Below are 18,438 nucleotides of genomic sequence, written 5' to 3'. Positions count from 1 at the left end.
CATAAGGACAACTTTTGCCTTTCTGATACGAAGGATATCTGAACTGCAACTTCTCAAACTTCCAGTGAACCAGTCTCCATACTCCATTGCTGCACTTTAAATGCTGGCTCTCAAAACTGAGCCTTCACCTTTGTAGGGAATTGTAATTTCACAGTACAGGCTGCTCAGACCTTAGCCTCCTTCAAGCACTACATGGGAAACATGCTTTGCCACAAAAACCAATCTCAGAAACTTTGTGAAATGTATGCTCTCTAATGGTAAACTACTTACCCAGCCTTGCTCTAGGAAAGCCAAACAGTCTGAAGACTGATTTGGAAGCAAAAGCAACACACTGATAAATTATTCCGAGGAACAAGAAACTAACCTGTGCCAAGCATAACTTTTTCCCAACTAGTTTGGGATTCTGGAACTAGAGCTAGAAGCACATAGGAGCAAAGTTCAAATTCACATTTGAATCCTCAAACTGAAGCCTAACTGAGCATAACAAACTACATAACGAATGAAAGGAAAAATTGTTCAAGATTACTTCTGGGACTTTCCACAGTGTATCATTAAATTCAAACACATATTGCCAAAATGTAAAACAGTAATCACAAAAGCAAGCTGTTCTTGAGGTTTACTGACTCTTCTGCTCATCTTATTTTAATGACTCTTAAGCATGTCATGTCATGTTCCTGGGAACATGTCCATGCTACTTTAACATGCTATTTGGCAAAACCCCGAAGTTAACTTGTATGTTTTTAACTTCATGTCTCCTTATCACATTCACTCTTTTCTTTTCCAATAACCTGTAGGTTTGATTACCCCCCATGCCTGCAGTCTGTTGGAATTCCTTCCTAACTCACAGGAATTTAACAAATTTTGCTTCCAAATGGCATTAATACCCCATTTAGAAATGTCACCTCCTTCCTATTCTCCTTTTAGGCCATAAAGACTGGCTACATTACACAGCACCACAGTTTGGGACTTGCAATAAAAACCAAAGCCACCAAGTTTTTACACTAGTGATTTAAAGATAAATCAAAATGGTCCTGAAATTGAAATTTCCACTTCAAAGGTAATTTTACTGAATTAAATGCAATGCTCTCCTGAATTATCCTATATAATTATTAATAACATACTTTTTTGTATGAACAAAACCAAGTGGTTTTGGGGAATTTCTTTAGTCTTATGCCATTTGAGCTGAAGAAACATTAGGGATTAAAAAAATCTCCAAGATTTATTTGCAGAACAGACTATGCTAAAATAAAAAAGAATTAATTTTATTTTTTAAGGGAATAAATAAAATGTGATTGGTATTCACATGCCAAAATGCAGAACACACCCACTCACTGTATGGTACTACTGCTGCAAAGTTAGAATCCTGGAACCTTGACTAACTTTCATTATGATTACAGAATACTATAAAAGAAAAAAATATACTGAGGCATAACAATTATTGCACTACACTTCAAGGCACTGAATGTAGTAAAACACCAACAGTCAACAAAATAAAAATGCTCATGCCCCATCCCTTTCTAACTTACATTAGGGAAGTCATGTTCAAATCTAGGAGAACTATCAAGAACACTTCATTTACAAATCTTACAGACAAAAAAAATGTTAAATTTTTTAAAGTACATTTTAAAATAAATATACTTGTTCAATTTTTCTGTACCACACAAATGCACATATGCATCATTCTGAGGCACTTTTTAATAAAAATCTCGTGAAAGAAAGGAGCACATTAATATACTTCAAATACAGTTCCTGCAACACTGACCATCGAATCTATTGCCTGAATACATTAAAGAGCAAAATCTTACATTTCAATAGCTATCCCCACTCCCCTAAAATAAGGCTCTCCTCGAAGAACCTTAAGTGCACCGAAAATAGCTACCTACCTACACACTGTACTTTTGCCCATTAATTTTTTGTCTCTGCTGAGGTAAGCAAATTTTGACCGATGACCACTTCCTGTAAATGAAGTAATTAATAAAACATTATTAGTAAAAATATATTATTATCTTTCAAGCTTCTTGCAATTCTTACTCTTCCATAAAGAGGGAAAAAATGCATTTCAAAACCTTGTGCACTGAAAATAATGTAAGAATAAACTTAAAATATAAAGCTTCTCAGTAGTTTTAGAGCAAAAGTAAATGCAATAGTAAAAAGTAAAAGCAATAATCACACACAAACTAAAGCAGGAGTCATTAACTGTCAAAATTTCAAAAACAAAATTAATACTATTTTGGAGACTTAGGAAAAAGACGCATCAGCAGTAACCTCTTTCCCCCAGTAAAAGGTGTTCACAACTTGAACTAAAAGGCTACACAGATCTAATGTATCTACAGCTCCTCTGTCCAAACAGAAAGGCACAGATGCCTTGATCCTTTAAAGACAAGTTATGCTAAAAATAATATAGAATTAGTCTCATAAGAAAGCCACATAGAAATCACAAATGCCCCCCAAATTACTTTCAACTGTAGGTAATTTACTCTCTGCTAAACCCAATAAAACTTGAATACCATCCAACTCTTTCTATCGTACAGTTTAAAGGGAACTTTGTCCTCTTACAAGACAGACAGAAATGCTTCCAAACCACCCTTGGGACAACAGGGGAACAAGCCCAAATTCATGCCCCAAGACTTTTCAGAGATGACTGGAAAAACAAAACGAGAAGCCGGAAGCACAGAATCCAAGATTCCAAAACCAAAGGAGAAAGAAGGAAGCATTCCTGACAGAAATCTTGGTTCACTGGAAAAACTAATGGGAAAACTAAACAAAATAACACCAAAAAACAAATGCAAAAGCAAATTTCTGACCCTTCAGGACCTCCAGAATCAGTATGTTCTGGCTGTAGCTGGTACAGGAAATGAACAATAACACTGGTGAAAAACCACATCACCAGAGTTTTAACACAGAGCAGTATGCTAGGACCCTAAGCTAGTGAAGGAATGAGTTGTTGGAAGTAACGATGAAGTTGCAATTTTTTTTGACCAGAAAGCCAAAGCACACATTCACGCTGTTGAGAGTACGCCCAGAACAGGCACAGCACAAACGGTTGTGTTTCGCACCGTCCTTTCTCACAATACTTTCCTAAGGTTCTTTACTTCAGAAGAGCAGCAAAATTTCAGAATAGATTTGCTAAAGAATTTGTATACACTTATTCTGAAAAACTTTTTATTCAGCTTTAAACAATTAAACCACAACACTCCATTGAAAATATCACCGAAGCACTGACTGACTAGGGAACCTATTCAAAATGGCTACCACTAACCATGCCCTTAAGTGCCTGAAGAAAGCAACCAAGTTGCCCAGGCCCACAGCAGTTAGCACTGTGGTCCTGGAGCAATTCAAGCGTGGTCCCCAGCGCCAGGGCTGCACTATGCAACCAAATCCACAGTTTGCCAATGGGAGGAAGCAAAGCAGGAGATTGTTGTCTCTGCCACTGCTACACCACCTTAGCACACACCCAGATTCATCACATCCTGCAAATAAACTGTAGGACAGCAGGCAAGCTGCTGTCTTCCTCCTTCCACTTACAAAGTGTTGTAAAGTCAATATAAACCACCAATAAAGTCAGCAGAAAGTTTCAGATACCCATGGTTCTGTGAAGAGACCTGGCCTCTCAAGCCAAGTGCCTATACCGGATGATCCAAAGACGCTCTCTTTGCCAGCACTATAAAGAGCAGTAGCACTGCCCAGTGGGAGTGGGACTTAGCAGCACTGGGTGCAAGGATGCGTCTGACAGCTGGTTCTTCACCTGACAGAATGGAAGTAGTACCAAACACTGTGGAAAACCCACGAGGTTTCTTTTCTGAGGAAGGGATTGCTATAAGGACTACATTTGTTGTAAAAGTACAAATTATGTCACTGAAGTCTTACAGGCAGACTGATCCTTTCTGCCTGACAAAGGACTGAATCCTTAGAGAGTTCAAATAGGAGAAGACATACGAGTTCAGAGTTTCCAAAAGTCCCAGGTAGATTCTAAACTCAGACTGCACTACTTCACACTCAGTAATGCTGCCTTCTTTACTTGTCTTTAAAGTGTTACGATTTCAGTTCTAGCATCTATACACTTGACAATATGAAGTATTTCTTCTAACAGTGTAATCTTCAGACTTCATTAAGCTTTTATTTCATTAAATTCAGACTTGCTACACGAGGAACAACTCTTTCATCCAGTCTTCTAAACCTATTGGTGGGAGCAAGCACCATATTTGACATGCAAATATAGTAAAATCATAACAGAAATTAGAGAGAAACAGTTACATTCTTTTCCTGGATATTGTAAAGCTAGTCACAGCATAAGCAACTGGTTTTAGGATATAACCACTAAGTAAGTATCAACATTTCAACACAAAACTAGATTGCCCCTTTCCCTTTTAAGAAGGGAAAGGACTTGGGTTGCAAAGCCTTTCTAGGCAGTACCACAGAAGTAGCTGGATGTCAGCTCCTCCCCCTGGTCTTTTTACAGCATCAACCAACTACACCAAAGCAAGAAGTTCAGTTCCAATAGAAGAAAGACATCTCATGCCATTAAACTGCGATCATTATCACACCAATTAAAACAGCACTTATGAGATTCCACAACACTCCAGCCTTGTCATCCCTGGGACAGGGATAAAGCAAGTGGGACCTTATGTGAATACCAAAATACGACTTGAGAAAGTTATCTATTTCCAATTTGAAAGCAAACTGGAAATAAATGCAGTTTGAATGAGAAAATGCCAGTCTTCATCATTTTATTACATATGTATATAATGTTAAATCAAGAAGACAACACGCTAATATAAACATTACCCTATTTCATATATACACACAATCTCTGCGCTGATTAAAATCACTGTAATTCCACCTCATTACAGGGCTTTTCTTCACACATTTTATGGGAAATGAGAATTCTTTGGCCCAAAGGCTGCACATCAAGCTGTATTCTTCTTTTCCAAATTAGATGTTAATTTGTTGATTAAAAATTTTGCAGGAAATAGGAAATCAGAATCATAGAATAGTTAGGGTTGGAAAGGACCTTAAGATCATCCAGTTCCAACCCCCCTGCCATGGGCAGGGACACCTCGCAATAAACCATGTCACCCAAGGCTCTGTCCAACCTGGCCTTGAACACTGCCAGGGATGGAGCATTCACAACCTTCTTGGGCAACCCATTCGAGTGCCTCACCACCCTCACAGTAAAGAATTTCCTTCTTATATCCAATCTAAACTTCCCCTGTTTAAGTTTTAACCCGTTACCCCTTGTCCTATCACTACAGTCCCTAATGAAGAGTCCCTCCTCAGCATCCTTATAGCCCCCCTTCAGATACTGGAAGGCTGCTATGAGGTCTCCACGTAGCCTTCTCCAGGCTGAACAGCCCCAACTTGCTCAGCCTGTCTTCATACGGGAGGTGCTCCAGTCCCCTGATGGCCCTCCTCTCCCTAGCAAAGCGGTACCTCATACTCAAGAGAGGCTAGCATCTGCTACCATGTCCTGCATGGTAGCTCCTGGCTCCTGCTTTTTCACCTAAGCAGAAAGCAGAGTCCAACACCATTATCGGCTCGTTGACCCACGACAGACCTTACATGTACAACCGCACTGAGGAACCTATCTCACAGCTGACCATACTTACCAAATTCCCTTGACCTCCTAAAAACACTTTTACACAAACATGATGATCTTACTCCTTCTCAGAGGACAAAGAACAGCTTTTCTTCTCCCTCTCCTTTTGCACTGAGGCACAGTACTGTACTTGTTCCCAGCAGAGAGCTGCTCCAGTTCCTCTCTGTTCTTCCAGTTCATCTTTACTAGACCCATGTTCCTTTTTAGTCCTTTTAATAGTTAATATACTTCTGTAAGTACAGTACGCCATGTGAGGTCCTAACATCTTTGAACACAGCAACAGCATTTCACTACAATTTGGACACAGGAACTCTTGCATACAAATCCTGGTCTGCTTCCATCTCTCCCTCAACAACATACTGCCAGTGTGAATGGCTAATTACCCACTACAAGCACTACATCATTCCCTGCTAATTAATCACTACTCCTCACTATAAATTTGTACTGTTTGTCATTTCTGTATTTGCCATTTTATGCAAAAATGGGTACATTTGCTTCGGATTTTATCATCCAACAATACAGGAAAATATCAACAAGTACCAGGCTCAAGAAAATGCTTATGAAATCTACACTTTCACAGTGACATACTCACATTACAGTTTTCCAGACAACTTGTGGTATCTTCAGTCTAGGACATACCTCCTTAGCTTATTTATGTAGACCATATCAGTATGTGCAAACACTCTTCTTAAAATACACAGTATCTACTCTGATCTTCTGCTCCACCACGGGAGGATGCCGGATTGCTTTAGCAGTTCAGTTTTATACTAAATCTCTTTTCGATTACGCTTAAATAGTAATACCCAAGTCAAATTCAACCTATAGCACAGGTTTAGGTTTTCCAAATCCTCAACCAAATAACTGACCCTCCATTCTAACAAACTCAGAAATAACACTGCTAGGTACTTAAAAAGTTTAACTAAAAAAACCAAAACCAAACCAAAACCAAACACAAAGGCAACACACCCTAAGAGCTACCTTATTTTAAAAGAATGTTAGATGCCGAGTAAAGGTCACAGAAATATAAATAACAGGTAACTCTGCCTTTGATCTTCAGAAATACTAGTCAGTATCCATATAGATCCTGTCTCACTTCAAATTGCAGAAAACACAGCTTGGACAACTACCTCCATACAAACCAATCCTAGTGGGGAAAAAAAAAAACAAACATGTTTAAGGGCCAGGAAAAATGGTAAATACTACCTTCAAGGATTCCAAACTTCAAACACAGATTAATGCAAAGCTAAAACAAAGAGGCCTCTGATGTTAAGACCTTAGGTCACATACAGAGTAAGGACAACTGAAAGAATGTCATTATTAGAAAGATTTTATTCTATAATTTACAACTCCCAGTAAAAATGACAAAACTGCTTATATTAAAACAAATTAAAATATGCACGTCATTTTGTATAACATTTCCTCTATGCTAAGCTCAGATAATACAGTCTGCTTCTATTCATGACAAATTAGTTTAATATTTGCATTCTGAATACTGGAGAAGGTTGCCTGCATTTTTCCCTGTAGAAAAATTACTTTGAAAGATACTTTCTCTGTAGTCTCATATTCATTAGTCTTATACTCATTAGTCTTGACTGATTGGCAATTTCATTATTCCCAACTTGGAGATGCTGTTGCTACAGTTGAAAAATCAGATTTATTTCAGCATCTCCCTTCAAATTCAAACATTCTTATAACTGCTTTGACTTTACATTACTTGTGAAACCTTCAGCTGATCAATGATCCCAATCCCAACCACCTTAAGTCATCTTTGGGAGCAAACTGTTGAGAAATTTACTTTTTATTTGTTTTATATATAACTCCCTCCCCCTGTCCACAGTAACGCATAAATAAAAAGGTTTCTCCAGGTAATGAGGCCTTTTTATATGTTCCACCAAACCAAGCAAATCTGCAGCACAAATCAGAAACAGCTGCATGAAGAATCCTGCTTTCAAAAGCAACACGTAGGCTTGCTTTATAGTCAGTCAAGAGAAGTAGCAGGGGAGGAATCGCTCCTGGAGTGACCTCTATCCACTGACTATAAAGGGAGCCTGAAGAAGTAGGTGAACCAAATTTCAAACTTGTTAGTAATTAAATATAAGCAAGGCAAACCTACTCACTGCATCTAGCTGATTATACTTTACATTTCCTCTGATCTCACCAATTGGAACAAAGCCAATAATCCTAAATTTGTCACATCAGAATTCTAACGGCTCACGCTAAAAGTATACCCTTTTTTTTTTGTCACAGAGAAATACAACCATCTAAAATGAATGACAATTAACCATGCACAATAAATTAAAACAAAGTTTACCATATAGTGTAATTATCTGCAACTCATTTACTTATGCTTTAATATACTCTATTTCCACTGCACCTTGCATTCATCTAACACAGCTCTAAATTGCCATTAGCATCTCAGGCCTCAGCACTTGAAGCCTGAAGTAGAACAGGCCACAGTGAGCTGCACTTAAAACAATCCAAAATTATTTACAAACTGCTCAAACATGCAGAACTTTGGCAGGAGCACAAAACAACTACATAAAAGGTAGTTAACAGAAAACAAACATTAAACACAAAGGACCCATAATCTTGAATTATCTTTTACCGCAGACACTACTTCTATAAACTTGAGTGGCAGACAACTATCAAAGCAGAACACCGCTATTTTGTGGACAAGTTTACCTATGTGACCCAACTGTCACACTTCATAAGTACAGACACACAGAAATATCCGAGTAAGGCTTCTAAATCTTCCTCCTATCCAGGTAAAATGAAGCAGGGAAAAGGAAATACTTGAAGCATGTTCTAGCACCAGTTTCCCCTCTAACCACTTCAGGAATTGAGAACAAAAATATTACTTTTCTTTTCATATAAAAGCTCAAAATACAGTAAAAAGTTTCCATTCAGAAAAAGTGACCATCTGATCATTATGAAGAAAAATAATGCAGGCAAATTTAACTAATTACTTTAACATATTAATGCAGAGATCATTCTAACGTATTCACATTTCTTGCATACTTTTCTGTCCAGTTTACTTGACAAAAAAGAAAAACAAAACAAAACTTCTCTACTTGGCACATCACAACCACATTCTTGTTCACTTGCATCATGCAAATGACCTAACAATCCTATCAGGACAAAGATTTTCATTTCACCAAAGTTAAAGGGCAGGGGTCTAATAATCCATATATCAAGATATACATATACACATACACACAAATACATGTGCACATGTCTATCCTACTAAAAGTCTCCCTGGTGACTACAGAATTCAAAAGCTTTAAGAACTGGCAGCACTTATTAAAAAAAAAATAACATCAACAAAACCAAATATAAGACTCCTATAATGTAAGCTTTCTTTTATCCCCCTCACCCTGAAAAACTCACAAAAGAGTAATGCAAGGGTATTCAAAGTCATAAAACCTAAGCAAATATTCAGTTTCTGCCTAACAATATTCTCATTCAGTAACATTTTTCAACTTGCACCTTTCAAACTTCTTCATTAGTCTGTATGATTTGACAACTCCTTTTCATCTTTCACTTTCAAATCCTCCTCATCTTGCACATCTGACAATGTAACTTTAAAATCCACGTCTCTTGTATGTATACAAACTGGTATCTTCCTCAGTATCTGGGATGAGTATATACACTGAAGACTTCATCTGAAGAGTGAATATCCTATGGAAGCACTACTTACTTTTAATAAACATGACTAAAAATAATGAAGCATTCATTCAGTTAGATATCACATTGTCAAAACCTTCTAAACAGATAAAAAAGGCAAGTAAGTGTCACCACAAGAACGCATAAAATTGCAGCATTCCAATGACACTGACTCAGTACATGTTGCACAGATGTCACACAGGCTCCCTACCGTGACCAGTGGTAAGAATGAAGACCAGTAGTCTCTTTGAACAACATACTAGCAAGAAAACAACCTTAGTTTGGTATTCAGGAAAAGTGTGAAAAGCGGCTAAACTGTCATCATTAGTAGTGAGCCATTTCCAGCGCTGAATTAACCCCAAATGAGAATAAACATGAAGAAAAAGGAACTTCAAATGGGTCAACAAGGAATTGGTGGGGTGGGGGGTGGGGGGGGAAGTAACTATCTGGCTTGGGCTGGTATAGGTAAGTGTTTACAATGTCAATGAAATTACACAATTTCCTGTTGACACTACATGCTTTTATGGTCTCACAGATTTGTTCCATTACCTGGAAATTACAGCTATCCAAAACATAGAGCTGTTTTTCAGTGATTCTCCTACCCAATAAAGGTCATTTCAAAATATCTATTCCAGGTGATCATTATTTTAATCCCAAGTTTTAATTCAAAAAACACTAAATAAGTAAAAACTGGAAGACATTACTGCTGGAAAAAGGAAACTGAAAAGCACCTTCAGTTTCCCAACATGATGCAGAAGCAGGTTCAAACAGGAGCATGGATAATACTTCAAAGGGTGACCAACTTTTTCATTGGTCCAAGTCAAATTTTTCCCCTGCTGTGCTAAGGGTCAAATTTGACCTTCCTGCATCCTAAAGTGTGGAAATCCGAACATATATCACTGCAGCACTAAAATTAACAGAATTGATTATTTGCTTAATTCATAACAGAACCAGCAGAGATCCATCTGTAGATGCCCACCTCCAACACACTGGTCCAAACCTCCCATTCAGACTCAAAGCTATTAAGCAACTCTACTTTTGCTAAGGTACTTGCATCTTTCAGAAAACAAACCAAAGGCAAACACAACTCCTGATGTGGTCCTTGTAAATATTACATGACTTCATAGTATCTTTTTCAATATCGCTATACTGTAGCAATATACACTGTCACCCGAAGACAGTGACTTGTCATCTACTCCACTTCACTGAAGAGCTCTAGAAGGCTGATACTGCACTTCTGCTTTGCTGGCATAAGCAACTCTAAACTGCAAGCCCTGTGCATCCCACTTCAGATTAAATAAAACCAATTCAAAATAAACTTTAAATCGGGAGAAGTAACCCAATATGAGGACAAACTTAAGGATTTTACTCTACTGTGGTAGGACAGACCAAGACAGAATGGTTCTGAATCTGCCAAGGCAGAAAAGCCTTTGCAGATACTGCGTCCAGAATCACCCCAGTCAGCTGCATCCAACTGATAGGATGTAAACAAAATTTCTGGGTGCTGGGCTTGGAGTTTAGTCTTCCACTGAGAAAAACAAACAAAAAAAAAAATGCTTCAAGGTAACCATATAATTTCTTGAATCTCTTGAGACCCCTATTTCATTATTATGAAGATAAAGGAGACATCACCATAGTAGGTAAAGAAGCCAATCAATCAGATATTTTACTATTAGTATATCTGCATCACTAAAAAATAGATAATTCCTCTGATGCTCACTTCTGTATTTCCATTCCAGTATCTTGAAATCACAAGATACACTGATTTTCTTTCCTAACTGGCCAAGAGGGAGGGGAGAAGATCAAAGCTTAAGTCTAAAATTACTCCATCTTTCACCTCCTTTTTTATATTTGAAAAACAGGCTGTAAAATCCTTTTGTGCTGCAGCACAATGGAACTTTCTCTACTATACTGTGAAAGTCCACACTGATTCTAGAAAGGGAAAGGTAGCGATGAGCTGTCGGACAGTAGTAGTGTGACTGGCAAGACTTCTTGTTAGAGTACCAAGTACAGGAGACAGAGTTTCTTATGGTTTGATGGGTTTGTTTTGTGTTTTTTTTATTTTATAGGAAGAAAACTGCAGGTGGGGAGACAAAGCAGACAACATGAACATGCTGTAGGGTTCCCAGCACAGCCAGCCATGAAGCCTCCGACTTTGATAGTATTTTTCTGCAAGTCTAAACAGTAAGGAGAAGCTGAAACTAAGGTCTCCAAGCTGTGCAAAAGCCACCTTCCGGGGGGGGGGGGGGGGGGATAAATAAATAAATAGGCAAAAGGAAACATGCTCAACTGACTGTCAGCTAGAAACCCTGACAAAATGAAAGATCACCTGTTTCCAGACCAAACAGCACAGGTTTATTAAAAGTCAGATCCTCTACAAGAGATACAAGCGTACTGTCAAAACACAGGTATATTGTTGCCAATCCTGGGCTTTCTTAGAACACCTATCCCTAAATTCTTTAAAACCTCTCTTGATTGTGTCAAGACAACCAGACAGGAGCGCAATACTGAAAATACCCTCCTAGAAGCCTGGAACTTCAAACCTTTCTTTTTCAACAGCCAAGGAAGCTGAAGTCTGCAGCAAAGCACAGCTGTGCTTTGGCCTCACCAGCAGTTAAGAACAGCCCAGTTACTGCAAGACATCCATGAAACCGTGGGATGCTTCCCCTCTTCTGTCTCTAGTACACAAGACATTGCAGTGCCTGCAGTTAAATCCTAGAAGTAAAGCCCTCGTCCCACTAGCACCTGGGGATGATGCTCCCTCTGAAAGACAAAGATGGGAGAAGACCTGTATTGTAAAGTTGTATTACTTTCAGATGATGTGAGGAAGATGGAGATCCACTAACTTATCACACAAACCCACAGACTGGAGTATATACCCAGACAGGTTAACTTAATAGGCATTCATTTGATCTGCTTTTAAGAACGAAGTAAACAGAAGCTTTTGCACCTAGCCACCATCTTTTTGCCCTACCCCACACACAGCTTGAAGAGACTATAAAGCCACTATCACAGATACCGATGACAGGTAGGGTAAGCAGATTTAAAGGCCAGAAATTCCAAGTGAAAAACTGCGTAGCTCAGAGAAAAACAAAAATAGCAAAGTGTTGCCAGCAAACAGGCAAGGGCACCAATACTACTCCAGCTAAATACCACTTACAAAGCAGAAGAGGCCTCTAGTTCGAGTAGCTGTGTGGCACACAAGGATCTCTGATGAACACACACATGGCTCATGACTCAAAGGTAAAAGAATCCCCACGTGTCAGAAACCTGCAAAAGTGGGTGGTTTGGGGTTTTTTTTTTGGCTGGTTTTGGGTGTTTTCTTTTGTTAATATACTTACAGGAGTACTGGATTCAATAAGAAGTTTGAGAAATATTTAGTTGTTAACATATGTTCCCAAACTGTTGAATGCAGAACCAGAGCCCCAGCTTTAGAGTACAAGAAGCATTAGGCAGCATTTGTGGAAATGGAGCTGAGACAACCCTAACAATGACACCTCAGCCTCTGGATGCAGGTAGTTCAACACGAATCAACAGCACTCATCTGAGCACACCTGCACTATTCCTGATGTCTTGTTTGAAATTGGTTAGCACACATCACTGCAGCTGAATCAGTTGTGACACTGAAACTGGATTTTGTCCTACTTCATCTAATGGATTATGAATTCTCGAAGTTTCCTTCTCCTTAATTTAAGCATCCTGTGCCTACATGGAGCTACAAATATGCACCTGTGCTAGCCTAGCACAGTCAAGCACTGATGCAGAGCTATTTTGTTTACTTTACTCAAAAAACAAAGCCCAGGCAAGGTGTACCTTTCTTCTCCAACCGTTCCACTTATCCTGACACCACATTACAATACCCTATTAATGTTTCAAGCATTTTACCCACTGCTATTTAAGTGGATATTAGATAATCCTAAAATGCCCTTATTTTTAGGTTGCTAGTAATTTTACAGTAATGAAGCAACATTAACAGAGCAAAATAAATGTGCAATTCATGATAAACAGCTACTTATCTTTATAATATTAAGTCCTACTTAAGAGATATGAGGTCATGCCTTCACCTTTCATCTACACACACTCCTTAGAGATACAAGAGTACATGACTTCAATAAAGACCCCTTGCAGACTTTAGAACCATGAAGCAGTGGTTTATGCACTTGTTACCTCTGCTTGCAAATAAATCACAGACTCACCAGCAAAAGTTACCTGAAGTATTGTTAGTATTTTTGCTTATTTAGTTTGAGAGCACTTTGCAGATCACTGATTTCACTCTGGCTGCCACTTTCTGGTTCATCCATTGATGCTGTGCACTGCTCATGCACTCCTGTGTACCCAGACCAACTATAGTATCTAACAGCAACAAACAGCAGAAACAACCCTGCCCTGAAGAGCCAGCAGACAGCAAAGCGTGCACAAAGAGGAGGAAGAGAAGAAACTAGCAAGATACCTTTGCTGACAAGCAAGAGTTTCTGCAGGAAACTGTACATCAGCAAGTGGGGGGGGGAGCACTTGAATAAATAAAAGGCCTCATGGTAAAGTATTCAAAATGTCAACTTAAAACAATCAGCAGTGCCCCTTCAACTACTCCTTTTTTACACAACCTTCTCCTCAAGTGGAAACACTGCACACAATTAGCCTTACTGAAGTCAAATCAGAAACTCATGTCTGAAGTCAAGCTATGTTTAGTGGGACGGGAGGCAATCTCTCCCCAGATGCAAGTGGTTTTACACACAGGGAACCCTACCGACACCAACAGGGCTCAGTTTATTCTAAATTAAGATCTGAAAACTAAGTCGTCCCCCCCCATTTTTTTTCCTTTCCCTTATTTTTTCCCTTCCCCTTCAATTTTGCCTCCTCTTGCTTAAGCAGACAGCAAGGAATAAAATTTCAAAGCGAAAAACACAGGATGAGCCCTGTTATCTCCAACACCACAGTAATAACATAACCCTCACAAATGAGCTTCAAGAGAAATCTGTTTTTCATGTTAAATACCATAGCATATTCTAGCATAAGTGAATGTTTACCTCCATAACTGTCTTTTAGATAGGTACACTAAAATTTGGATTTTACTTCTTACATTTCCAAACTGGGCAACAGACAAAGCATTTCAGTCTTTGCAGAGTAGCTAAATTATAAATTTTATATATATATATAAATTATAAAAATCTAGATTGCATTTAACATGTCAAAGTATGGCTACAATTAATCCTTCTAAGGCTCATCCAGACTTTATATTCCCTTCATAGGAAGGAGCCAAACAGCACTGCCAGTATACCAATCTGTGCACCTCTTCCAGCTGATCAGTGTCCAGGTTATTTTGCTTTCGATTATGAAACCCTTCTTTATTTCTGAATGGCAAATCAAAGTACCCAGGAACAACATGAAGCTTATTCACTTCCTCTCTCATAAATGCTTGGTTTTCTAGTAAGAAAACTATTCAGCCTTTTGCTCCTTAAACTAGAAGAGCTAAATGGCAAACCTTTCTTTTTTGACCTATTGCAGACAACAATACAAGAATTCCTTGGGTCAAATCATTGCTTCAGTATTGTCTATGCCACTCCACACTCTTAATTTGTTGATGGACCAGAATAGCAATGCCACTCATTAGTTCTTAAGGCACTAGTAAAATTCCCATGATAGCTAAAGAAAAAAAAAAAAAAGCTCCTTTTCTAAAGTAAGCACTAAGGTATATCTGAAAGCACGAGGATCTTGTAATTAAAAATGTGTCATTACATAGGCACTTTTATAAATGAAGCTATAAAGAGTACTGCTGTGATTATTCTACATTATATCAAAACTCATTCTTTTAAGGGAAGGTACATTAGGACACTTTAGGCTTTCGATCAAATTTCAGTATTACAAATATTACTATGTATGCTAAACACTTCTCCTACAGTATATAAAATTAATTAAGCTTCTAGAAATGAGCATCCAGAGATCTTCTTGACTGACTATATGTAATTAAGATTAAAAGATATGCATGCATAATGAAAGATAAAAAAAAAAGCTCCACAGTCAGTGCTAGAGATAATGATATTTACATGGATTTAAATACAAAAATATAACATTTTTAATAAGTTTTCTCAATAGTATCATCACCAGGCTGCCTCATATTAAATTTTTTCTTGCTACATATTTACTGGCCTATCATCCTTTAAAAATTGTTCCTATAAGGATACAGTAACAAAGTATTTGAAAACCTTCCACAACAAGTCAGTTAAAAAACTAATGCCGGTATAATCTCCATTCTCATATATATCTGGACTTCTGAATACGTCTTAAGTTATAATATCAATACGCAAAACGATTTTTTGGAAAGTTCAATACATTCTTATAATAAATTTGAAACAAAAAAAAAAAAAAACCACAAAAAAAACACCCCAAAACATTTATGTTTGGATTAAAAGATGACTAAATATTATGTCTCTCTCAGAGTTTGCTTTGAGTTAAAAGGGACATACCCTATATCCATTTTCACTCACTTCTGACAAGAGCCTAAAGAAGTGAGACAAGGGAAAAAAAAAAACAAAACAACAAGGGTCTCGGACAATACCACTTACACACCACAAACAACAAATAGGGGAAATGGGGCTGACAGTATTATTAAAGATTGACAATGAGAATTAATGTGATACGAGTTTTTCTACTTTTCCTTCCTTTGCATATTATCAATGAGTCTCTAAAGCTAAAATTTTGCACTGAGTATTTCCTAGCACTGGATAGGCCTTAACCATTTTACAGTAGAAACACAAACAAAAATTATGGGATACTGTTAGCATATTTTGCTACTACACAGAAGAGTAAATCACAGGTTTATCTTACTTACTGAAAGGCACTGAAAGGAAGAAGGGTTCCCTCCTTCATTCCCTGCCTATGGACAGAATGCAAGGAATGCAGCTTCTGTTTCTCTATCTAAAGTTTAAGAAGTAAGACAAACAGAACTTACTACAAAAACTGTTATTCCGAGAGAAATAAATTCTATAAGCCTATTATAATGGACATTTGGCCTACAGCAGCCAAGAGCCAGACTTAGGTCTTGCTACTAGGAAGGTAGAAGTCTGGTTCCTGGAAACAAGTACACTTAAAGAAGCTGAGAAGCAATTTGACTATTAGGAATATATCAGAAAGTTACCTTTGAATAAGACAGGCCTACAGACAAAAACGGAACAAAAACAAAATGGGAAAAAAAAGAAAAAAAAAAGAAGAGGAATGCAAGATAACAGATTTGAATTTTTTCCCCCATAAAGTTTTCTTTACCGTAGCTCATTTTGCACATTTGTCCCAACAGACCTTTTCTATGTTGAGCTAGTAACTTATCAAGTGACTTCCGTAAAAAGGTAATACTGACAGAGGAAGCAACAGGACCTTTCTAGACATTTGCTTATTGACATGATACTCACCTTTAGGTAGGTATCAAAGCAGAACAAAAACGCAGAAATTATTCCTGAAATGTCATGTGAAGAAGTATACTCACTACAGACAGCTGCAGAAAAATGCAACCTATACAGAAAAGGATTTTGCACCTCAACTCAAGCAATTTCAAATGGATACTCCATGAAGTATCATATTAGTCACATCATGAACACACACACACGCACACACCCCGTCTTACTTCAATGACAAGTTTAAATTAGTTGGCGAGCCAGGATCCTGCTCCATCTATGAAATACTCCATTTATGACCTCCAAAATCTAATTTTGTGAGAAGGACCAAAGAACAGCAATAGCTTCCTAGATGACATTTAAGCTGGAAAACAGCCCAGCAAGCTACCTGAAATATCTCTTTAGAAACTTGTTCCTGTCTTTCCCTGATGTAGCAGTTCTCCTTAATTCAGCTGCCTTGCTGGAAATCAGAGATAATTGTTAGAGTCTAAGGCAGTACTTCCAAGCCTGTCTAGCATTGAATACTGAAAAAACAACTTTCCAGATCTATCAGAGCAGGCTTCACCAACCAACTTCTCCACTCGTTCTCACAGCAACTTTGTAGCCAGTTTATGGACTGGCAGGATCTCCTGGGTTTATGCTTACTTGCTAATTTCCCTGTCATAGAGGTACCTGTGCTGGCAGGTAGGAAGCTTTTATGAATGAAAGGAAAAAAAAGGGAGGCACAAAGTGCTTTGTGGCAGTGATGATCATAAATAGTTTGCTCAGACAGGGCTGTATCAAAGCTATTGCTCTGCAGTTGACATTGCACTCAGAAGGCTGACACCACAGAAGTAAAGCGGGATAGGTTTAGATCACTCTAGTGGAAACCATCACCTTACATAAATGGCTTCTGTCTCTTACTTCCAAGAGAGGAAAACATGACATTGTCCTGAACAGCCCACACTGTCCAAGACTTTAACTGCTTTTTATGTTCCCGCACTTATGTTCCCACTCCCACACAAATCTCTCTATCTAATGCTTTCCTCTTTCTATACACAACACCTCTTGCAGGCTATGAATGGTAACACTGGCATTTAAGAAAGGCAGAGAAGCAAAAATAATTCGTGGAGACAGCTTATTCCTCTACACCCTTGGAATGGCAAGCTGCAAGGAATCAGAAGTCATATAAATGAAGAGCTGTGTAATGACTTGTGTTTTATAAACCCTTAAACAGCATTTCAGGGGACACTCTCCTAGTCATGTATCATGTACCTCTTTATCAAATGCTAGCACCTTCCAGGACATTTATCTCCAAGACAGGAGATCCAGCATCAGCTGTCCCTCTCCTAACTCAGAGACAGCAGCAGAATCCTTGGATCTGGATATCACCTTCCATGACATCCCTATGGGAAGGTCCCTGAGACTAACTGAAGAAAGCTAGACTTAATGCCCAAGTCAAGTCTGTTAACGTTTTAACAGAGACATTCTTTACTTAAAGGGTTAACAAAGATGTTATTTAGGAAGTACATCAAATAGCTTTAAGCAGCCCAGTAATTCAAAGTGCTTGCTTAACAAATGTGTGTTTTGAAAAACAGAAAACAGTACTGTCAGTCAGAAAACACTGTCAGTGTTTTGAAAAACAGAAAACAGTACTGGCCACAAGCTAGAGATATTTCTAAGAGTGTATCATGCATTTCATTTTGTTACCTCCTTTACTCACTACCTTGATCCAGAGGATCAGAGTCCTCTGCAATAGCAAGTGATATCACAGGCATTCTTCTGCACTATATTAGGCTACACTGGTGTGATTTG

The 18,438-nt window shown here is 38.2% G+C and overlaps 1 protein-coding gene across 4 annotated transcripts in view; it reads right to left on the bottom strand.

Moving 5' to 3' along the window:
* CNOT2 (CCR4-NOT transcription complex subunit 2) overlaps window positions 1-18,438 on the bottom strand; it is a 91,471-nt gene that overhangs the window by 55,918 nt on the left and 17,115 nt on the right. For 2 of the 4 annotated variants that reach the window (XM_062613724.1, XM_062613723.1), the window contains exon 2: window positions 1,884-1,956. The exons of the other annotated variants lie outside the window; for them this stretch is intronic. The gene's annotated coding sequence lies outside the window, so the exon portion shown is untranslated. The remainder of the gene's footprint in view (window positions 1-1,883; window positions 1,957-18,438) is intronic. 4 annotated transcript variants of the gene reach the window in all.

This window comes from Pezoporus occidentalis, unplaced genomic scaffold (genome assembly GCF_034315485.1).
Source record: "Pezoporus occidentalis ecotype Australia unplaced genomic scaffold, CSIRO_AGI_Poc_V1 ctg17, whole genome shotgun sequence".
Lineage (NCBI taxonomy): Eukaryota > Metazoa > Chordata > Aves > Psittaciformes > Psittacidae > Pezoporus > Pezoporus occidentalis.
This window is presented reverse-complemented; position numbering and strand designations above follow the sequence as displayed.